At 42.7% G+C, this 24714-nt stretch overlaps 1 protein-coding gene across 7 annotated transcripts in view; it reads right to left on the reverse strand.

Moving 5' to 3' along the window:
- Positions 1 to 24714, reverse strand: part of ARHGEF11 (Rho guanine nucleotide exchange factor (GEF) 11) — an 84363-nt gene that overhangs the window by 50693 nt on the left and 8956 nt on the right. The gene's annotated exons all lie outside the window — the stretch shown is intronic.

The following is a 24714-nucleotide window of genomic DNA, read 5'->3' on the forward strand; positions in this document are numbered from 1 at the left end:
ACGGTGACAACTGGCTGAAGCTGGGTGGCATCAACCCCTCAACAGAGGTTCCTGGTCTCTCTGTCCTTACCTTCATCCCACCACAAATATGTAAATGAGGAAAAGGTCTAGAATATCCCTGTTCTGTGATAATAATGATTAAGTTCTTATTACCTACCAGGCCCTGTGCTAAACATTCGACATACATTACCTCACTTAATCGTCATAAGAGCCTGGTGAGGTAGGCAGTACATCCGCTTTCAGACAAGTGAAGAGAGAGGTTAAAAAGTGGAGTTAAGATGTACATAAAGGGCGCTCTCCTCCCCGGAGCACACCCATGCCTTTCCTTTCCTTCCCCTTCCTCCCCCCCGCCCCCCACTCAGGCACATTAAAATTAGCTTCCTCACTCCCAAGCTCCAAGGACCCTTCCTTTATCTATATAACTTGTTTCCTAAGTCCATTTCTTCTAGGGATTACTTTATCTACCTCTGTGATTACACAATAAATGTTCTCTTACAAAAAAAAAAAAAGATGTGCAAAGAGTTGGTCTGACTTCAAGGTCTGTGCTCCTAAACAAAAAGTTATATGATCTGTGGCCATGTGTAGATCTAACTGGTCTTTATTAGAACTTCTCTCCTATTTTCTTTTTAATATACATATATACACATGCATGCACATAATATATATATACACACACGTAATTTGTGCACCTCACATGTGCACACACACATGACATACATGATTTATGGAATACATATGGTAGATGTGTATATAAAAATACATAACACATATGATAGACAGAGATAAAAAGCACCCTATACAAAGGCTGGCCTAGGAGCAAAGTAATATTCCTGAGTCCCTCCCCAAAGCCAGGAGCAGCAGTTAACCAGGAAGGAGCTACCCTGCCAAGACCTTAGCTCCAGATAAAATCCACACTCACTGAACCATGACCCGGCCTTACTGGTCTGGTTTCCCTTATCTACCAGGGTGGAGCTTTAAGCAGCCTCCTGGCACCCTAACTCCCCAAGGATTCTGCCCCTGGGTAGAATTTTCCCTGTGGTCTGAGGCTGGCAAATAGCCTCCTGGGCCTGTATATCCCCACAGGAAAGAGGCCTGTTTGCAGACAATCCCTGCTGATAGAACATGACACAAATGCTCCCTGAGAGCTTATACTACTGAATACAATCCATATATATAAAAGCCTAAGCAACCGAACAACCAGTCAACCGGTCACTATGACCCACACTGACCACCAGGGGACAGACACTCAATGCACAGGATCAGGCTCCCTCCTCTCTGGATCAGGCCTGTGGGGACCGGGCTCCCTCCTGTCTGGATCAGGCCTGCAGGGATCAACCGAAATTGGCTATCCAACATCCCCCAAGGGGTCCCAGATTGTGAGAGGGTGCAGGCCAGGCCAAGGGACCCCACCTGTGCATGAATCCATGCACCAGGCCTCTAGTTAGAAATAAAAGGACTCAGAAAGCAGTTTCAATAAGAACCAGAGTGCAAAGTTAACACTCTAGATCAGCGGTTCTCAACCTATGGGTCGCAACCCCTTTGGGGGTCGAATGACCCTTTCACAGGGGTCGCCTAAGACCATCGGAAAACACATATATAATTACATATTGTTTTTGTGATTAATCACTATGCTTTAATTATGTTCAATTTGTAACAATGAAATTGGGGGTCGCCACAACATTGGGAACTGTATTAAAGGGTCGCAGCATTAGGAAAGTTGAGAACCACTGGAATAGAGTGAGTTATAGAAATAGGTTAGATTTAGGAATCCGGGAAATTCAGGAGCTAATTCCAGCTCTGTCTCTAATTCACTGTGGGCCCTTGACTTCCACTTGCGTCAGCTTTCTCATCTGTAAAACAAGGCAAGGCAAATGGAGGGAAAAAGGTCTCTGGCAATGTGGCCAGAAAAGGCTCACATCTACCTGGATCATCTACTAGCTGAAGAGCAGTGTATGGATCACTGGAGGCTCCAACCCTGGGGGTCCAATTCAGCAGGTTTGTGGTGTGGAATCTATTTTAACGAGCAGCCCACATGATTCCTTATTCAGAGGGCCATAACTTTAAGGAACTCTCAGAATAAGTCCCTTAACTTCTGAGTCTATCATCAGTTTTCCCTATGAGACCTAAAACTCCTTGAGAATGAGGACAGAATCTTATTCATCCTTCTATCACCAGTCAAGGTCCAGCATAGTGACTGGTGGTGGTGGGTGCCTGCTTCAAAAATGTTTGCTGAAGGAATATATAATACATGTCCTTTCTTTCAGAGCTGATGTGAGGATCAAAGAGGCAATGTTTGTTAAATTCTCTGAAAGTATTGTGGACCCTGAGAAAGAAGAGACCTACCGCCCTGACCGGCTTGGCTCAGTGGATAGAGCGTCGACCTGCGGACTGAAGGGTCCCAGGTTCGATTCCGGTCAAGGGCATGTACCTTGGTTGCGGGCACATCCCCAGTGGGGGGCGTGCAGGAGGCAGCTGATCGATGTTTCTCTCTCATTGATGTTTCTAACTCTCTATCCCTCTCCCTTCCTCTCTGTAAAAAAATCAATAAAATATATATAAAAATATATTTTTTAAAAAAAGAAGAGACCTACCAAGAAGGAAACCTGGTGGCTAACTGGGCTCAAATTTAAAACAACAACAAAAACCACAAAAAAACAGAGCCCAGCAGCCATTTCTAAACAGGGGTCTCTCACACATGCCACACTGCAGGGAAAAGCCTGCCCTGAACTGCCTGTCTACCTGCACTGTGTTCCTGCTATCTGAGTCAACCCTTATAAAGGAGTTCCTGGAATTGTATTTCAACCAAAACACAGACTTTTCCTGTCAGATCAGAATTTTCACTGATCAGAACTACTCCATTCCGACCAATTAGGACAGTGCTTTTTAGACCAATAAAACTGTGAAGATTTGGAATCCTCATCTGCATGAGAACTGACCAATCAGGGACTGGAGGCAGGAACTTCTCCATATATGCCAGCTCCCCTCTGGCTTGAAGAGAGCACACTTTCCCTTTCCACCAGAGGCTGTGTTTCCAGAGGAGAGCAGAGCAGGGGTCTACACACCAGCCGGGAGGTGGGGCAGACTGGAGCAGAGGAGCCACTTCGCCTCAGGGCCATTTCACAGCTGTGCTGTTGCCTCGTGTTTCATAACTGATCTGTAACATTACTGAGCTGCTACACAGCTGTGCTGTATCACAACTGAACTGTTTGCACTGAATGAAGTTTCCTTCTTCACTGTACCTGACAGAGAATTCATACTGACATTGAATTGGCACCAATAAACATCGGTTGGCAGAGTAAAGTCCCATGCAAATGGACACTCCATGGGGTGACCTATGCTCAACATGTATCAGGGGTGGGGTGAGCAGGACAAGAATGAGTGAACAATAAATAGAAAGAGGGGACGACTCCTGGCGTGTTCTAAATCTAGGGAGGGCAGAGCCAGGAATGCCCTCCTTCCTACTGCTATGGAGGCCTCTTCAAGAAAAAGAGAGTTCAGGACTGTTTGACTGTCAGAGCAGACAACTTGGCAGCCAGGTGTGTGTGCAGGAGGAAGAGAGAACTGGTATGTTGAGAGGGCTTGATTCAACATTTAATACTTAGCATATAGCCCATGTGGTGTGGTTTGGCAAGCAGGGCTTTAGGAATAAAATACAGTAAGTCCTCACTTAAAGTTATTGATAGTTTCTTGGAACTACAGTGAAACGATGTATAACTAAATCAATTTTATCACAGACTGATCTAAATAACAGCTAAATCTTATAGCATTTTATCAACATTGTAACCAAACAACAATTAAACAACTTTATTCAAGGATCTGCTGTACAGGCTCAAGCTCAGCCCAGCCTCCTCCTGGATATGTCACCTTAGGCAAGTTGTCCAACCTCTCCAAGCCTAAATTTCTCAATGACAAATGTGCATTATCCCATTCTTCACCAATACCTCAAAGTGAAAGTGTTCAAACTGAAATCTATCTCCCCATTCCAAGCCTGTTCTCACGTGCAAACATTTCCTCTCAGGACACAATGCAATGCTCATGGCAGAAATCTGAGTTATGTCTGACATTCCCCTCCTCCAATCTAATCTACAGCCAAGACCTGCTGATAATACTCATTAATATTTCTGGAATTTACCTATGTCTGCCTTCCCCATCACAGGCTGGTGCAAGACACCATTCTCTCTCACCTACAACTAGTGTCACATCTACTCCAGCTTCCACTCCTCCAGAACCCATTCATTCTCTACACAAAGTCAGAGTGATCTTTTAAAAAAAATAAACTAGAACATATATCACCCTTTAGTGGTTTCCCACTGTCCTTGTATAAAGTTCCAAATCCTTAACATGGCCTAACACAGTGGTCGGCAAACTCATTAGTCAACAGAGCCAAATATCAACAATACAACGATTGAAATTTCTTTTGAGAGCCAAATTTTTTAAACTTAAACTATATAGGTAGGTACATTGTTATTAACTTAATTAGGGTACTCCTAAGGCTTAGGAAGAGCCACACTCAAGGGGCCAAAGAGCTGCATGTGGCTCACGAGCCGCAGTTTGCCGACCATGGGCCTAACAGGTCCTCTGTGACATCCTCACGCTTACTCTTAAGTCTCGTCATCTCTTGCCACGCCCCTCCTTGCTCACTATATGTCAACCCCCGAGGCCTTCTCTTCTGCCTTGGCCCAGGCAGCTCACACTCATTCTTTACTACACAGCGTAACTACCTCTTCTTCAGTGAGGCCCTGTGTACATATTCTGACACCCATAGGCTGGATCTCCCCCGTAATTTCCCTTTGCAGTGCCTAACTCAATAGCAACTAATTATTTGGGTGCTTTTTTTGTTTAATGTCTGCTTTCCCTGTTTAATGATAAGCTTCATTGTCTCTTGTTCTCTAGAGCATGCAACAGCTCCAGAACCTAGTACACAGTAGATATTCAATACATATGTGTTGAAAGATGAAATCAGATAACTTATGCAAATAAACTTTGTAGACATCAAATATCATAAACATACACTTATCAAGAGAAAATTTTGAGTAACCTCCATAATGCATATAAGTTAGGATTAAATTCACAATTTCATATTTTTAGCAAAGACTAAATGGAGTGGGAAGGGGTTAAGACTGTTCTGTAGACTTATAGCAGGGAGCAACATCTTAACCTGGCTGTAAGAACAGGTTAATAAGCTCCTAAAGCAGGGGTCCTCAAACTTTTTAAACAGGGGGCCAGTTCACTGTCCCTCAGACTGTTGGAGGGCCGGACTATAGTTTAAAAGAAAACTATGAACAAATTCCTATGCACACTGCACATATCTTATTTTGAAGTAAAAAACAAAACAAAACGGGAACAAATACAATATTTGTATTTGCATGTGGCCCGCGGGCCATAGTTTGAAGACCCCTGTCCTAAAGTCTTCAATCTCCCAGATTTCTAGAATTCAATTCTGTACACATAGCAGTGAAACATCCACTAAACAGAATAATGTGTGTTGATAATCAACTGAAGACTAGCTGGAGAGAACCCTGGTAACCAAGGATGGGAAGTGGAGACCGCATAGAGACTGGTAGGAAGGGAGGAGGCACAAAAGGGCTGGCCGAGCTCCCAAAGACAGCAGCTGAAGCTCCAGAGAAATATCTCAGCTGTGGGGGGTAGCCACTGAGAAACAACCATCGGTTGCCTGCCATATGCACCAGGGATCAAACCCGAAACCTAGGTATATGGGACAACACTCCAACCAACTGACCTACCTGGCCAGGACTGTTTCTCTTTATTTTTAACGTGGCTCCTAGAAAATTGTCAATAACACGTGTCGCTTGCATTCTGTTTCTATTGGACAGTGCTGGTCGGGCTTCCTTTGGTCACAGCTGTACCACAGTTTTTCTTCTTTCTCAGCCCTCAAACCAGTCACAGGAAACTAGAAGCCTGCCCCGAGCGGCCCCTCCGATAACTTCTCTGTTTCCCATAGCACCTGGTACGTATTTCTGCCAAAGCACTTCCCACACGGTGCTGACCTTTCTCCCTTGCTCACTGGACTAGTGAGCTCTTGAAGAGCTGATGCATGCTAACTTCATCTCTGTATCCCAGCATGGCATACCTTGCTTTATATTTTGCATAAATAGAATTGTTATTTGAGTCATTTTTTATCATTGGCACAAATGAAGAATAATCTATAAAACAATTAACCCAGAGTTAATGGCCAATCTAAGAAGTCTTCATTTGGCTCAGAAGATTCACCCTTCTAATTTAAGGTAGATTTTAAATTAGTTGCCTCCCTCAACTTTGTACCAAAATTGACAGGAAATTACTTGGTGGCAGAGGAAAGTTAGTTTTAAAACTGCTGAGGTTAAACCATAAAGCCAATACCTTGCGGTGGTAACCTGAGCAGGTGGTAGAATGGCTGCTCTTCTCTGCAATCCCTTTCCTACCTCAGGGAGGCAGCACCCTTTCTCCAGCTGAGATGCAAATCTAGTCACAACATCTGTAATGGGGGGTGGGGGCCCAGAGTGTCACAGGCTGCGTGTCCCTACCCTCGACATCCTCGCTAGTAGCTTCAGGAAGCTCGGCAGAAGCAGAGAGAGGAAAGGCGGGAGGGTGGAGGAGGTTCTTTCCCAGCTTGCAAAAGGCTCCCTACAAATTCCTTGTTCCATCCTTGTAAAAACTGCCTGGAAACTCCCATCCTTCAGGAAGCTTTCCTCAATTCACTCTCTAATGATGACTTAGGAGTAATCAACATATTCTTTGCATCCTTCTATCCCTCAAGCATTTGACTTGGGCTAATAAGCACATCAAGTATTCTATCTGTGTTCTGTCTAATAAAATACCTGTTCTGAAGGAGGGACTTATGTCTTCTATTTGACAGACACAGTTAGGGTTAGGAAGCTGACAGAAGGCCAGCCAGAGAAAATCTGAGTCGACTTCCCTAACAGCCAGAGACCCCTGTAGCTGTCACTACGGTTTCATCACCATGCAACCCTCCCTCCATCCTTCATGTTGACTGATGGGACTAAGACTGCTGGATAGCCAAAGCTGTTAAAACATAAACTCGCCTAAGACAACTCCAAGCAACAAACCCAGACACATTTCCCCGACAGGAGGTAGAGTGGCCACAAACCAAAAGAATGCTCCACTGGCCCTGCCTATCCGGACACTTCTGGGCCTGCCAATGGAGCTTATACAAATAGAGAGAGTACACCAGCTGCAGCCTTCTCCACTGGGGGAGTGCCAGGACATTCTGTGGGAAGACAAGGGTTTTCAGAGCAGTGGCCCTGGCCACTTCCAGCAAGTGCTGCTGTCTCTCTACTTCTCCTAGTGAATTAAATCTTTCATATTGAGAGGGCTGCACAACAGCGAAAGCAATGTTAAGACAAGATTTACTGGTGCTGGGAGATAGGCTTATACCCCCATTATAGGTGAAGAGAAATGATAAGCATCTGTCCTATGCAGTTACACTTCACAGCACTTGCACTGGCTCAGAGCTTATTGTTTATTATCTGGCAGCACAGAGTAGTTTGAATAAAGTGTCCCAGGGTTTGAAGGTCTGGATTAGTTCTAGGCCTCAGTTTCCTCATAAATATAGAGTATGATGGGGTATGTGCGTGTGCATGTGGAGCAGAGTGATGGGGTCGGGTGTGGGGCAAAGTGATGGGGACAGGAATGGATGAACCAAATTGTCCCTGCGGTTCCTTCCCAGGGACCTGGAAAATGTGCCCTGATTATATCCAGGCACAAATCACATTAGCATATTATATGGGGTTTTATTATGTTAACAAGGGGCCACCTAGGGCAGAGCAATAAAAGTATTTTAATTAGGTATTACCGGATTGCACGACATAATCTTTAGGAAACACACCTGGACTGACCAAGAGAAAAACAATGGCAACTGAGCAATCAATACTGATCGTCTTCTCCACTGGGCCAGGCACAGAGTAGTACATACTCATTAAAAACTTGTTGACTGATGAATGACAATCTTAAAATTCTACCCAACTCTAGCACTCTAAAGCACCCTTGCCCTTGGGCCCAGTTTCTAGGGCTGAACTCAAGTACGCACTATCTTCTCTAGGAAGTTTTCTGAACTAGTCCACCTTCTCCAATGGTCTTTTCAGTAACTAAATTCATTTCTGCTGCATTTTGAATCCACACTGTATCTCTTACTTAGCACTTGTTTTCAAATTATGTCATTCACCCTGATCTTGTCTCTCTCTAAATAAATAATAAACTTAAGAGCAGAAAGTCGACCACATGCTTTGTTGACAGAGACCACAATGACTAGCAGGGTCTAAGCCAGTGGTTCTCAACCTTCCTAATGCTGCGACCCTTTAATACAGTTCCTCATGTTGTGGTGACCTCCAATTTCATTGTTATGAATTGAACATAATTAAAGCATAGTGATTAATCACAAAAACAATATGTAATTATATATGTGTTTTCCGATGGTCTTAGGCAACCCCTGTGAAAGGGTCATTCGACCCCCAAAGGGGTTGCGACCCACAGGTTGAGAACCACTGGTCTAAGCACATACCGGTACTCTTAGGAAACAGTGACTGACTGATAGAGGGATACCAATGATGAGGATAAGAGCTATCATGTTTTGAAGCACTTACTGAGATAAGATAGCATGGTTAGGCTATGGGTTTCTGAGCCCCTTGCCCAGATGTAAACGCTGGCTCTGACATTTATCAGGTATGTGATCTTACACAGGTTACTGAACTTTTCTTCGTCTCACTCTTAAAACAAGGATATAACAGTACCCATTTCATGGGATTATTAAGACCAAATTATTAAAAACATATAAAAATAAAATGCTTAGACCAGGATCTGGTCCTCAGTAAGAACACAATATTATTAGCCATTCTTATTTTACTTAATCCTCACAACAGACCCATGGGATGATATAATAATGTCATAATTTTACAGATGAAGAAGCTGAGCTACAGAAAGGCTGAGTAACTTGCTTGATTCATGCATCCAGTGAGATGAAGCTGGTATTTGAACCCAAGCAGTTTAACTTCAGAGCCCTTTCTCTTCTAACGCATTTGCTCCCTGTCTAGAGAGTTCTCACCATTCATTTTACTTTGCTATATAGATCAACGCTTAATGCATGTCAGTGTTCTGAAATACCAGATCACAAATTCAAGGTGGCAGGGTGGGCTGCTATTTCTCCTTATATAAGGTCAGATTCTGCTAACATGTATTAAGATCTGCTGAGTGGCAGGTATTGTGCTGGGCAGCATCTCATCTGATCCTCAGAACAACTCTGAACATACACATTTTATAGATGAGGAAACTGCAGTTCAGAGAAGATAGAGGACTTGCCTGAGGTCCCAGGGTTAGTGACTCCAAGTCCAACAGCCAAACCTCACTAAGCCACTCTGGCTCTGGGTGCTTCCTGGCACAAGTGTAACACACAGTGCAGATTACCATTAATGTCTGATGGCCAAATGCACAGGTTTTGGAATCAAATCACTGGGTTGATAATCCTGATGCTGACACTGGCTTTGTGATCTTAGGCAAGATATGTAATCTCTCCACCTCAGCTTTCCTTGTCTATAACAGAGGTAGGGAACTACTTCACTAGATTGTTATAATATTAAGCACAGGATACACAATAAATGCGATGTACATTAGCTATTTTATTATTACCACCATGGAAAAAAAGGGACTTAAGTTGCTCCCTTATATTAGTCTAGTATTTTCCCATCAATTATTTAGGAATATCCCTGTAAAAAACGACAGATGTTCAAATCAAATGACAGATGGGAAAACTAAGGTGTAGGGACATTAAGGCCCTTCCTCAAAGTTAGAACTGATCTCCTAACTTCTAGCATATATATCTCTTCCCCAGATATTGCTATCTGTTGCCTCTCTGAACTTTTCAAAAGTGTCCAGGATTTCAGAGTATACAACCTCTCATCCAGTTCCAAAGGAAGGCCTGATAGTCCTGGCTATCTTAATTGTCCCTTTTGAGCTTTAGGAATTCACCCTATCTTCCAACCAAAAATGGGTGCTGGGCAAGCTGGTCCAAGCGGAAAATTCAACTCCATCCCAAATCTCCGCTGTCCCAGCAGATTTCCAGGATGCGCTGGCTCCCAGAAACCACAATTACAGTCAAGTTCAAGGCAGAGGAGTAATTAGGCCCATACCATTGGCTCAGCAGTCTCTTGGCCTCTCCCTTCAGGGCTGACTCCATCTCTCTACCGCTCCCACCCCCGTCACCCAAACCTCATCTCAACCACTGCACAGTAGAGAGAGATGCAATGGGAATTTCCATCCTTTCTCTCTTCCAGACCCCACTCCATTTCCAGGAAACTAAAGAAGGGTGGGGTGAGGGAGGAAAGAAGCCATCTCATGGATATAGCACACTGAATGGCAGCAAGAGAGGGAAATAACTTTGAAAGCAAAGCATTCTTGACTCCCCTCCCTTCATTACATTCTCTACTTCCCACAAAGATGACATCACCAGGGAGTTCCCGGGTAAGACCCCCAAATGTGAAAATGAAAGGGATCTGGTATAACCCGAAACAGCAACCTCAGTCTCTCCAGACAGGGAACAATCTTGGCTGGAGATGGGAGGAAAGAGGTGACACCTAGAAATCCAAAGGAATCTAGGATCCTATCTCTTATCTCCAAGATCCTGGAGGGGTCCTGCAGGCTATTTTCCCCTGTCACAGCTCCTCCTAATCTGGGCTAATGGGAAGGAATGCCAGGCCTTGCCTTCTTTACTAAATATGCTGCTCTTCTGTCCCGAAATATAAAACTGATGTTCCCTTTATTCCATACTCCAGTTCAGGGGTACTTTGTGCAGTACTTTCCTTCTTTCTTGTAGTGTTACTGTCCATTACTTGGGGGGTTGATTCACTCAGGTTAGCTCCAATGACTGCCCTGGACACACAATTACAAAACAGAATATTGTCCCTTATTGCTCCCAGGGCTGTTCCCAACCCCCATGACCATAATGTTTAAGAACTTCAGGGGGTCGGAGTACCCTATAATGTTGGACAGTGCAGAGGATAGGGAGGGGTTGACACCCTAATAGGGAGAGGACTTTCATATCCTATAGCAATGGTCGTCAACCTTTCGGACCTCACGGACAACCAGTGGGACCACTGGTTAGCAACCGCTGCTCCAAAGGTTTCCTTAAACCAGCAGTCACCAACCTTTCAGACCTCACGGACCAGTGGTCCGTGAACCACCGGTTGGCGACCACTGTCCTAAAGGGTTTTTCAGAGGCCAGAACTGAAAGTTGTCAAGGCAATTTCTTGAGACCATTCCAGAGACCCCAGAATTGTGGCTGATAGAGCAGACTGAGCAATCTGCTAAATGAAAAGGATTTTCTTTTCCAGATCTCATTTAACTGGACCTCTCTCCACATCTGACAATGTTGATCTCTCTTTCAGGCCTGCTGCTCTTACCCTACATTCCCTTCGTAAGGGGACAAAATTTATGCTGGTGCTTTTAGCCAACTCTTTTAACACTGACTCCTCCCAAATCTTGTTTTCAGCGCTTAGTATCTCTCAAGTTTCTGACTCCTCTTGTAACTTGGGGAGGGTGGCGCCTCAACCTGTAGATACTCAAATTGAATGCACTGAACACCTTATCTCTGTAAACCCCACACCTTTTCTCTAGCAATCAATCTTGACTTTCCCTTCTCTCTGACCACATAGCCAGTTAAACAATAAATCCTGCCAATTTGATACAAATATTTATATTTCTCAATTTTTTCCCCTTTACTTCAAGACTTGCAAGAGACTGCATGGCATAGTGGTTAAGAGCAGACACTAGAGCAGCCTTGGGCAAACTAAGGCCCGCGGGCCGGATCCGGCCCGTTTGAAATGAATAAAACTAAAAAAAAAAAAAAGACCGTCCCCTTTTATGTAACGATGTTTACTTTGAATTTATATTAGTTCACACAAACACTCCATCCATGCTTTTGTTCCGGCCCTCCAGTCTAGTTTAAGAACCCATTGTGGCCCTCGAGTCAAAAAGTTTGCCCACCCCTGCACTAGAGCCACATTGCCTGCATTTGAATTCTAGTTCCACAACTTACCAGCTGTGTGACCTTAGCCCTCTCGTTATCTTCAGTGTAAAATGGGAACACCAACAGTACTAACTCTCAGGGTTGTATAATTAGAAGAGTTATTATGTGCAAAGTGCTTACAACAGTGCAACCCCACTCCCTTCCCCTGCTGGGTTAGCTATCTTTACCTTATGCCACGAATTCACAGTGAAAATCCCCACCCCCATCAGTGCATTCTTTGTGCACTGTAGTTATCTACTTAATCATCTATGAGCTACCTGAGGCAGGGATTATCTTATTCATTCTTGCAGAATGAAGGCATAATGCCAAACTTGCATTCTAGGCATTCAGTAATGTATAAGGCGTGTCTGTTAATAGTCTTAAGATCACTGAGAGCCTTAACACATGCAACACAATTATGGGCAGGTCAGTTCTTACCAATGAAGGAGAAAGAAACACTGAAATAGAAAACTGAATACCATATTACTTAGCATGCTGGCCTGATGGGCATGTTTCCCATGATGAGCTGGATACACTCATTCACTAGGTCAAGAACATATACTCAATTCCTACCATGTTGCTCTGCTATATTGGTCTCTGCCTTCTGGAATTCTCAGTTCAGAAAGGGGAGAGATTTTTTCAAAATAAAGTGATGGCAAGAGTGAGTCATGGTTTTAGAAAAAAATAAAGTATGCATAACTCTAAGTTTTCAATCACTAGTGAAAAACAATGAAGGAAGACTTCTGATTAGGTTCTTAGAGTAGTAAATATGTTTATCACAAACCATGACCCACCCAGCTACTCTAAAATAAGACCTACAGCCGAACCAGTTTGGCTCAGTGGATAGTATGTGGGCCTGTGGACTGAAGGGTCCCAGGTTCGATTCCGGTCAAGGGCATGTACCTTGGTTGCGGGCACATCCCCAGTAGGGGGTGTGCAGGAGGCAGCTGATCGATTTCTCTCATCAATGTTTCTAACTCTCCATCCCTCTCCCTTCTTCTCCGTAAAAAATCAATAAAATATATTTTTTTAAAAATAAAAATAAATAAAATAAAATAAGACCTACACTCCTGGTGCTTATGAAAATTGAATGAAGTCATGCATCCACAGCACCTATTACAGGCCTGGTACATAGTAAGCAATCAATAAAACAGTTACTTCTAATATTACTGTTTTAAACTATCTTCCTCTATGATAGCAAGCAAGATTCCTCTAAAATGAAGAGTGGTCTAGGTTAGTGTTTCCAAAATTACACAATTTTACAAACCAATAAAATACTGAATTCGGGGGTGGGGGGGAATACTGATTTCACTACAAAAGTTATTTACTCTCTGGTGGCCTGGAGAAATTTCCTTATCTGTAAAATTAGATATTATTATCTAACTAGAGGCCGGATGCACAAAATTTGTGCATGGGTAGGGTCCCTAGGCCTGGCAGGCGATCAGGACCGATCTATGGGGCGACCGGCGGGGCAATTAGGGGCCCTCCACTGGCACCTGCCTTGGCCGGCTTGGGGCCTGTGAGCTGGGGGCAGCTCCTGTGTTGAGCATCTGCCCCCTGGTGATCAGTGCATGTCATAGCAACTGGTCGTTCCACCAGTCATTCTGCTGTTTGGTCAATTTGCATATTAGGCTTTTATTATATAGGATTATATTATCTGGAGGAACCCAAAGCCTGACTAAAGAGATTTCTCTCATCTTTACCTTATGCCACGAACTAAAGAGAAATTATACCAACATACACATTGTCTATTTTACACTTCCCACTTGCCAGACTCTGGTAAATATCCTGAGGCTACAAAGTCAAAAGCATGTTTCCCCCTCAGAATGTATATGGCAGGACCCTGGCTGGGTAGCTCAGTTGGTTAGAGCAGTATCTGGATATGCTAAGATTGCATGATCGATCCCTGGTCAGGGCACATATAAGAGTCAACGAGTTGGGGAGGTCAGGGGGGTTATGGTGGGATAAGGACACATATGTAATACCTTAATAAAAAAATAAAAAAAGAGTCAACCAATCCTATATAATAAAAGCCTAATATGCTAAGTGTAGGGTTGTCTGGTCAACCAATCAAAGCGAAATATGCTAATGATATGCTAAGGCCGCTCAACTGCTCGCTATGACACGCACTGACCATCAGGGGGCAGATACTCCAACCGGTAGGTTAGCTTGTTGCTGGTTAGCTTCCGGCCAATCGGGACTGAGCAAGACAGGCTGGACATGCCCTGGAGCCCTCCCACGTCCCTCTCCAACCCCAATTGTGCACTGGTGGGGTCTCTTGGCCTGGCCTGCACCCTCTCGCAATCTGGGGTCCCTCAGGGGATGTCAGATAGCCGGTTTCGGCCCAATCCCACAGTCCAGGCCGAGGGACCCCACTGGTGCATGAATTCATGCACTGGGCTTCTAGTGAATGCATAAATAAGTAGAACAAATCTGTGTTTTTTTCTCTCTTTCTAAAATCAATGGAAAATTTTTAAAATGTATATGGCAGGAGAAATATAAAGACCTCAAAGATTGCTATGAGGGGAAAAAAAGAATACAAGCTAAAATGTTTTTTAAAAAAGCAAAACACAACACTGTAGAAATGGGGCAACAGTATACAACTCATAGGGCTCTTATGAGTATAGCAGCATAAATTTTAGTACTAACAGTAACACCAGGTCAAACAGCCTTGCTTGAATTGCCCCTGGCCTTAGGTAAGTGAGATTTAAGGCTAGATGCAAAGGCTGGGCCATACCATCTATGATTAAAAGGAAAAGGAAAAGGAAGGAAGGAAACATCTATAAAGATGTATGTATTTCTTTCAGGCTTTCAATAGTAATCAAGTAAATACAGATAGTCTGGATGGGTAGGATGTAGAATTTATCAGGACAGAGTTGTTTAAACCTTTTCCTATCAACAATGAGTCAGTCACTCCCATCCAGGGATGCAGGGCCTGCAGAGAGCCTCTCTTCCCCCTTGATTCTGAACAGTTCTGCCTCTAAATTCCCAAAGCATATCTACTCTGGCTCTTACTATACTTACTTATTAAGTTGTAATTACTTGTTTATATGTCTGTCTCTTCCACTAGTCACTAGATAGTGTATTTAGCATACACTAAATATCCATTGAATGAATAAAGGAATGGATACAAGGATTTAATAATCTCCTTTTTATTTTTCAAGAATTCCTAATGAGGAAATCCAAAATCTGCTCCACAGGTCTAGGAGGTCTAGGAAAAAAGTTCTAAAACCCAGATTTTCTCCAAAATTAAAAATATATACAGATTAGAAATGAAGAGGTAAAACTGTCATTATTTGTCAGGCAGACTAATTCTAAAATCTTAGGGAATTAACAAAAAAGCTACAGGAATTAATGAGTTAGTTTAGCAAGGTTACAGGATATAAGGTCAATAACAAAAATCAATTATATTTATATGTAAACAAAAAAATAATTGAAAATTGATATTTAAAATATTATCAAAAAAATGAAATATTTAGGGGTAAATTTGACAAAAGATATAAAAGACCGGTATACTAAAAAATACAAAACATTGCTGAGAGAAATTAAAGACTGAAATAAAAGGAGCACTATACCATGTTCAAAAACTGCAAGACTAAATATTGTTAAAATGACAATTTCCTCCAAACTGATTTATGGAGTCAACACAATCTCAACCACAATCCCAGAAAGCCATTTTTGTCGAAACGAGCAAACTGATTTTAAAATCTTTATGAAAATGAAAAAACCCTAGAATAACCAAAAACAGTTTTGAAAACAAAAGAACAATGTTGAAAACTTGTATTATCTGAGTTCAAGACTTACTATAAAGTTATAATATAATAACTAAACCAGTGGGTTACTGATAGAGATCAATGGAACAGAGTATAGTCCATACCACATATATATGATCAATTTTCAGCAACGGTGCCAATGCAATTCAATGAGGAAAAAATACTCTTTTAAACAAATAGTGCTAGGACAACTGGACATCCATATGCCTAAATAAATAAATAATCTTAAACTTTATCTCACACCCTATACAAAAAGTAACTAGAAATAAATCATAGATCTAAATGTAAAAGCTAGAGCAATAAAACTTCTAGGAGAAAATCTTACTGACTTTGAATTTGGAAAGGATTTATTTATTAAATAAAAAGAGTACAAATGATAAAAGGAAAAAGCAATATATTAGATTTCATCACAACTTAGAACCTTTGCTCTTCAAAAGACACTGTATGAAAATTAAAAACAAGTTTTAAAAGACATTGTTACAAAAATGAAAAAGCAAGTCACAGACTAGAAGAAAATAGTTGCAAAAACATATCTGACAACAAAACTGTATGTAGAATACACAAAGAATCCTTAAAATTTAATAACTGAGTTAATACTAGGCAATTATGCCCAATTAAAAAATAAGCAAAAGACCTGAAAAAACACCTCATCAAAGAAAACATATACATGGCAAATAGGCACATAAAAATGTTCAGCATCATTAGTCATCAGGGATATGCAAACTAGAACCACAATAAGACATTACTGTGCACACATACTAACAAGGTTAAAATTAAAAAGACTGACAAGATGTAGAGAAATGGGAATTCGCATACACTGCTAGTGGGAATGTAAAATTATAAAACCACTTTGGAAAACAATTTGGCAATTTATGATGTTAAACATACACCTATCATACGACCCCGCTATTTATATCCTCGGATTTACACAAGAAAAATGAGAACATATCCACACAAAGACTTGTACATGAATCCTCATAGCAGCTTTATTTGTAGTAGCCCAAATCCATCAACAGGAGAATGGATACACAAATTATCCAGAAAATATAATACTATTCAGCCAATAAAAGGAACACACTATTGATACATACAACAGAGATTAACACCAAATAATCGTGTTGCATGAAAGAAGTCAGACAAGAGGACATTCCATTTATAAAGAATTATAGAAAATGTGAACAAATCTCCAGTGATAAAAAAGAAATCCCAAGGAGAATTCCCTGGGGATGCGGGAGAAGAGAAGACAGAGATTACAAAGTGACACAAGAAAACTTTTGGGGATGATGGGCATCGTTGCTTGTCTCAGTGGTGATAGCGTCACAGATGTATGTACACATATGAAAAAGTAATTCAAGTTATATACTTTAATATATATTTTAAATGTACACATTGATTGTACATCAAATATACCTCCATAGAACTATTTTAAAAAAACAGCCTTAAGGAAAAAAAAAGTATTCTAGGCCCACACTAGAAACTCAACACTGCCCTTCTTAATTAAAGAGATGTAGGCACAGACTCTTTTTACTGGTAATACAAGTCTGTCCCAAGACATTCTGTTTATTATGCAGGTCACAGTGCTGCCAGATCAATGGCCTTTGGATTTAAAATAGGGGAAAGCCACAATATTTACACACACTCTTATATTCTATCTTTTTGTACATACAAATGATAGTTTAATCAATGAATGCACGGCAAGTCCCAAATACCCACATTAATGAAGAGACAGCATAAATAATCAGCAAAACCAGAAAATCCAATTGCTTTTGTAATTTAATACATGGTTTTGTTTTGCAGAAGACATTCTTAGGCTTTGACTAACATTAAAATGAACAGTCTTTTTTTTTTTTTCTTTTTTCTATTTTATACTAGAGCAGGAGCCAAGGAGGTTCACAGATGGCAAGGGTAAATTACAATACTGACACCAATAAAGCAACTGAGTTACATGTAGACCTTGAGAATTCTAAAGCGTTCATACATATCTACCAATGTTACATACTTACAGTTAAATGTCTGCCCATGTGCTTCCCACTAACTCTTCTGAGCTGCCCCAAAGAGTTTTTCTGGTCCTCTAAATGCTTATACCTCAATGTAAATAAAATGTGTTATAGCTTTCCTATGCACACATCAGAAAAGGTGGAAAAAGCAAAAGATTTAATGCTGAGATTCTGTCTGTAAATTCTCAGCAATTACAATCTCAGACGAACCAGCTGTTACGTAGGAAAGAGGGAGAGACAGGTGTGATGGGAATACAGTTCAGGTAGAAGAGAGCTGTTCAAGAGAAAGATACTGAGATTTCAGGCCACATGAACATTTAGCCAGCAGCATACACTCTCCTCAGACACTTTAAGGTGGGCACCACAGAGATGCATCCTTCCAATTTTAAAGCCTTAATTAAGTATTTACTTGGGCCCAACAAATACTGAGTACTAAAAAAAAAAAAAAATCACATATGTCTTTGTTCTGTAATACTCCTGAGTCAAAAAAAGAGACAATGACATGGACACATCTAAAATCAAATGAATAACCATCAAGGATATATATTTCATTATCATCCAAAATGTATCCAATATTAAGTCCTAATTGTGTGGCCATCTGATGAGAGCATTAGAGAGACCACCCTCTGGGAGTTTTCAATCTAAGCAATAATGATAAGGTTTCAAAGAAGGAAAAACAGCCCAGCCTAGGCCAGTGTGACTCAGTTGGTTAGAGTGTCATCCCATAGACCAAAAGGTTGCAGGTTCAACCCTGGTTGGGGTGCAGAGAGGCAACAGATCAATGTTTCTCTCTCACATCGATGTTTCTCTCTCTCTCCACCCCCCTTCTTCTTCTCTCTCTCTCTCTCTCTAAAATAAATAAAACAAACATCTTTGGGAGAGAATTTTTAAAAAGGGGGGCGGGGAGGGAGAAAAAGAGTCAAATAAATGAAACTCATACACAAATGTTCACACATTATTCATAACTAGAGGCCTGGTGTACAAATTCGTGCACGGGTGGGGTCCCTCAGCCTGGCAGTTGATTGGGGCCAATCAGGGGGGCCAGCCGGCCAGCGAGAGGGGCCGCGGGAGGTTGGCCAGCTGTCTGGGGGGAGGGACTGCGGGAGGTTGGCTGGCTGCAGGAGGTTGGCTGTGGGAGCATAGTAACCACCAGGGGGCAGTTCCTGTGTTGAGCGTCTGCCCCTAGTGGTCAGTGCTTGTCATAGCAACTGGTTGATCAGTCGTTTGGTTGCTTAGGCCAGTGGTCGGCAAACTCAATGTCAACAGAGCCAAATATCAACAGTACAACCATTGAAATTTCTTTTGAGAGCCAAATTTTTTAAACTTAACCCTTTGAGTGCCAACCAATATCCTAGGAACTATGCTAAAATTGCCAAGGCATTTTTGCTGATTTTCCTTAGGTGCCATCTGTCAATAAAGAGTGAACTACTAGCATCTAATAGTGACACTGCAGGAGGAGCGTGATAGCACTCCCGGCACTCTAGGGATTAAACTATTTAGGTAGGTACATTGTTATTAACTTAATTAGGGTGCTCCTAAGGCTTAGGAAGAGCCACACTCAAGGGGCCAAAGAGCCGCATGTGGCTCATGAGCCGCAGTTTGCCAACCACGGGCTTAGGCTTTTATATATACAGACTAGAGGCTCGATGCATGAAATTCGCACAAGGGGCTCAGCCCTCGCAGCCCCAGCTGCTCGGCTGGCCCTTGCAGTCTCGGCTGGCCCTCGCAGTCCCGTCCGGCCCTCACAGCCCCGGCCAGCCCTCAAAGCCACTCACAGCCTCAGTCAGTCCTCACAGCCCTAGCTTCGTCCAGAAGGTTGTCTGGACAGGTGTCCGGAAAGTCATCCGGATGGTTGTTCTGCTGTTCAGTCTAACTAGCATATTAGCTCTTTATTATATAGGATAGCCAAGAAGTGGAAACAACTCTAATGCCCACCAACTGACAAATGGATAGACAGGAGGTGGTATATCCACACAATGGAATATTATTTGACCATAAAAAGGAACAAAGTATTGACACATATACAACATGAATGAACCTTGAAAATATGCTAAGTGAAAGAAGCCAGTCACATAGGGCCACATACTGTATAATTCCACCTACATAAAATGTCCAGAATAGGCAAATCCATAGAGACAGAAAGTAGATTAGTGGTGGCCTGGGACTGGGGGAGGCGCAATGGAATGACTGCTAATGGGTACAAGGTTTCTTTATAGTGTGATGAAAATTTTCTGGAATTAGATAGTGGTGATGATTGCACCATTCTGTGAAAATATGAAAAACCACTGGGGACTTCTGATCAAGATGATGAACAGATAAACGCTATGCTCATCTCCTCCCATGACCACATCAAAATTATAACTAAATTACAGAACCACCCCTGAGACAACCTGAAGACTAGCTGACTTCTCAAACCTGTTTCCCACCTTTTCCAGCTTCTGGAGGTACCTGTGGGCCTTGGCCTGTGGCTTCGTCCTCCATCATCAAAGCCAGCAGCATAGCATCCTTCCGCCCCCCTGACCTCATCTTCTGACTGCGGCCCTCCTGCCTTCCTCTTATAAGGATCCTTATGATGTCACTGTCCCCCCGGATCATCCAGGACCACCTCTCACCTCAAAATCAGGTTCACAAGTTCAGGGGACAAGGACATGGACTTCTTTGGGCCATTCCTCTGCTGACCACAGCTCTCCAGACTGAAGAACTCCAGCCATGATTTGGGAGGATCCCTGAATAGCTGGATGGTGAGTAGCTCAACACATGTCTGTGCCCAAGAGTTGAGTTCTGCCCCAGGGCTCCTGCTCTGGGAACTGCTGTGGGCTTTGTTCTAAGTATCCACAAAAACACAATCATGGTGGCGTTTTCCAGGGCTGAGTGTAAATCCATGTTTTTCTGAAATCTTTGGCACTTGCTTTGCTGGCAAACTACAGAGAGGATGGGTCTGCACTTCCGAAAAACAGGATCAGAAAGTCAGAACAGCCCTGCATGTGTGACAAGGTTCACATTCTTGGAAAGTGTCTGTGTCAACAGGAGACATGTTTGGAGTCCTGCACAGCAATGTTCCTGACACCAGTTGGGGTGACGGCATTGCTGACAGCACATGGCTTTCCTCCTCACATTTTTCTTTATGACTATATTTTATAACAAGAATGTCTTGTTTTTATAGAAACAATAAAATCATTATTCTAAAGAAAAAAAACCTGACTTCTCCCCTTAACTCGTCTTTCTTTAATCCTGTCACATATCCCCTCTAGCCTCTCTCACAGCAGTTGTAAACACCGATTCTACTGAATTGTTTTATACTTTAGATCATAACTCATTATTAATAACAATAATAATAATGAGAAGTAGTTGTTACATAGTTATCTGTCTTCCTTAAATAGATGAAGTTCTGCCCTGACCGGTTTGGCTCAGCGGATAGCGCGTCGGCCTGCGGACTGAAGGGTCCCAGGTTCGATTCCGGTCAAGGGCATGTACCTTGGTTGCGGGCACATCCCCAGTTGGGGTGTGCAGGAGGCAGCTGATCGATGTTTCTCTCTCATCGATGTTTCTAACTCTCTATCCCTCTCCCTTCCTCTCTGTAAAAAATCAATAAAATATATTAAAAAAAAAAAGATGAAGTTCTAACTATCCCCGGTGCCTAGAACATTGCCTAACGTTTAGTATGTATTTAATTAATAAGTTGAATGAATAAAAATTTCCCATATCCCACACTAATAAAATGGGAAGTAGGATCTTAATAAGGGAGTGGCCTCTCCCCTATGCCTTGCCTAATCCTTTCTCAAACTGCCAGGCCTCAAGTTCAGGATTAGTGAAAGGCCTGAACTAAAGTAGAAGCTGAGCTATTAGCCTTAGGCTAGGGCTAGGCACAGCTAAGAGAACTAGGATTTCTTCTGGGTTTCTGCCCAGTCATCAGTCACCGGTGACTGACACTGATTATCAGGCTGGGCGTTTAACGTGTTAAATGATCCTAAGGCCTGAAACCCTCTGACACAGGCCCTGTTCTGCACCTACCTTTATCCACTGACCCACACCTATGCCTCAGACTCCTGGAGCCACTGGTCTGGAGCAGTGGTCGGCAAACTGCGGCTCAGCAAACTGCAGCTCGCGAGCCACATGCGGCTCTTTGGCCCCTTGAGTGTGGCTCTTCCACAAAATACCGACTTCTGCGCATGGACCACGAAGTTTCAATCACACTGTACGTGCACGCCCGCACGTGGTATTTTGTGGAAGAGCCACACTCAAGGGGCCAAAGAGCCGCATGTGGCTCGCGAGCTGCAGTTTGCCGACCACTGGTCTGGAGGATCTAGGGCAGTAATGGCGAACCTTTTGAGCTCAGCGTGTCAGCATTTTGAAAAACCCTAACTTAACTCTGGTGCCGTGTCACATATAGAAATTTTTTGATATTTGCAACCATAGTAAAACAGAGACTTATATTTTTGATATTTATTTTATATATTTAAATGCCATTTAACAAAGAAAAATCAACCAAAAAAATGAGTTCGCGTGTCACCTCTGACACGCGTGTCATAGGTTCGCCATCACTGATCTAGGGAGTTTTCTAGAAATTATGAGAAGCAACCCCGATTCACAGGGTAAAAAGAAAAGTAGAAGAGGGTGAGATTAAGGTCAGAACACTTTTGGAAACCTTGGTAGTGTGGTCCCTGAACCCCATTTCAAGGCAAGTGACAAGGGCCCTAAGAATAGTAACTCCAGAACAGCTTGGGATCCCTATTCCTATCCCTTGAGCAGAGAAGCTATTGGTAGTGTGCGCTGCTGCAAGGATAGATTGACCACTCTACAGACATATGTTCTAGAGATGTCCTCTTTGATACAGGAACCAAGTTTTAAGAATCCTACTAATATTCTAAAAGGAATCAATGACATGGAAAATTCAGAACCTAGGAACAGTTTGGGGAACCGTATTAGGAAATTTATTCTCTCAATCCAAAACTGAATTACTAAAATTATGTATATTTGATTTTGACATTTGCTATAAAATTTGTCATTTCTATAAGATTACTTTCTAACCTTTTGGGGGGGTTTAGTTTACTTTGAAATTACAAAAAATCCTATAAACCCACCTATCCCCGAAGATCTCTAGTAGATAGGATTTATCTGCACTATGCCAGTGATTGAAAAAAAAGGGCTAAACAAGGTTTCACAGATGTAGGGCCCAGAAATTCTCTTTAGTTTAGCTTACCTGTTTCAATTCAACTTATTTAACCAGTATTCGTGGAATGTCTACTGTATGGTAGGCACTAGGTTAGGTGTCAAGGTTACAGAGTGACCAGCCTTTGCCCCCAACATGTTCACAATCCACAACAAAGAAAAAGTTCTGTTATAAGAAGGTAAGAAAAGCTAATAAAGAGCACAGATGTGGTAAGACAGTGGCTCTCCAAGGATGGATCACCTGGGACACTGTTAAATATGCAAATTCTCAGGCCCCAACCCCAATCCAAATTTAGTAAGAAATTTTGGGGGTGGGGAACAGCAATTTGTATTTTAACAAGCTCTCCAGCTAATTCTAATGTGTACTAAAGACTGGAACCTTTGATTTAAGGCAACCTAGCTCTTCCTTGAAAAGATAAAACTAAAAGTCTTACTGACAGGGACCAGGAGCTATTTTTTCTCCTCTTCTTTCTCACCAAACTCCATAAAAGAACTGACTAGACTGTTATCACCATTTCCCCTTTTCAACCCACTGCAAACTGGCTCCTGCCCCTCTCACCCTTTCACCTGGAGGCCATTACATCCTCCTTGCTACTAAGTTCAGACATTTCTCTATCCTTCCCATCCTTCCCAACTTGGGAGCATGACGTTGCTGACCTTCCCTCTTTTCATTTCTGAGATTCCACTCTGCCCTGGCTCCTCCTGCCGTCCCCCCCGCCCCCTCTTGCCTCACCTTCAAATCAGTGCCCCTCGGGGTTCTGTCCAAGGCACTCTTTTCACTCTCCACACTTTCCCTGGACAGTCTCATGCTTCCACTCCTCTGTCGAGATGGTGATAACCCACAAATGTGATTCTCTCTACCAGAACACTCTCCTACCTCCAGACCTATGTGTGCAGCTGCCTGCTGAACATCTTCCTTTGGCTCTCCCACAGGCACTTCAAACTCAGCATGTCCAAAGGCATGCTGACCTACCCCTTTACTCTTCCTTTAGAGTTCCCCTTTTCATTAGTAGCCCAAGCCAAGAATAAGGATGTCATCCTTGACCCACATTCTCCGCACGACCTACCTCCACATAACGTAACCAACTACTCAATCTCTAATCCTTCATTTTTCACCATCTACAATGTCACTTCCCTAGTAGAGGTCAACTTCACCTCCTGCCCAGGTGACTAAGATGGTCTCCTAATGCATTTCCCCTCTCTACATTCTGTCATTCTTTCAAGCTAACCATCCACACTACAGCCAGGGAGATCTTGTTTTCTTAAAGGCACATCTGATCATGTCACCTCCTACTTCAAGTCTTGCAATGGTCCTCCACTGCCCTCAGGATAAAGTCCAAACCCTAACATGGGGGATTACATGCCCTATGGCCCCAGCTCCTACCTGTTCTTCAGTTTCATTTAATTAACTGTTCTATGATCTTGCCATCTGATCAAAGCTACTTTAAATTTCCCTCTCTCCCCCCCCCCCCCCCCCCCCCCCCTTGTCTTCCTTCTTCTGGATGTGCTGTTTCCTCTGCCTGGACTTTCCCTCTCAAGCCTGGCTGTCATTTTTAGGCCTCCACCAAAAGGTCCTCTCCTCCAGGAAACCTCCTTTAACGCTGCTCTCACATGCTTCACAGAAGAGAATCTGGGGTGAGATCATACAACTCCTGCTCATTTAACTCCCTCACAAACCACACTCTCCTTGAGGGCAGGGAATACAACTTATTCCCATGGAATCCAGTGCCCTAAAAGGCAACACACCAGTGAGGATTTGTTA

This window comes from Myotis brandtii, unplaced genomic scaffold, assembly GCF_000412655.1.
Source record: "Myotis brandtii unplaced genomic scaffold, ASM41265v1 scaffold250, whole genome shotgun sequence".
In the NCBI taxonomy this organism is placed as follows: Eukaryota; Metazoa; Chordata; class Mammalia; order Chiroptera; family Vespertilionidae; genus Myotis; species Myotis brandtii.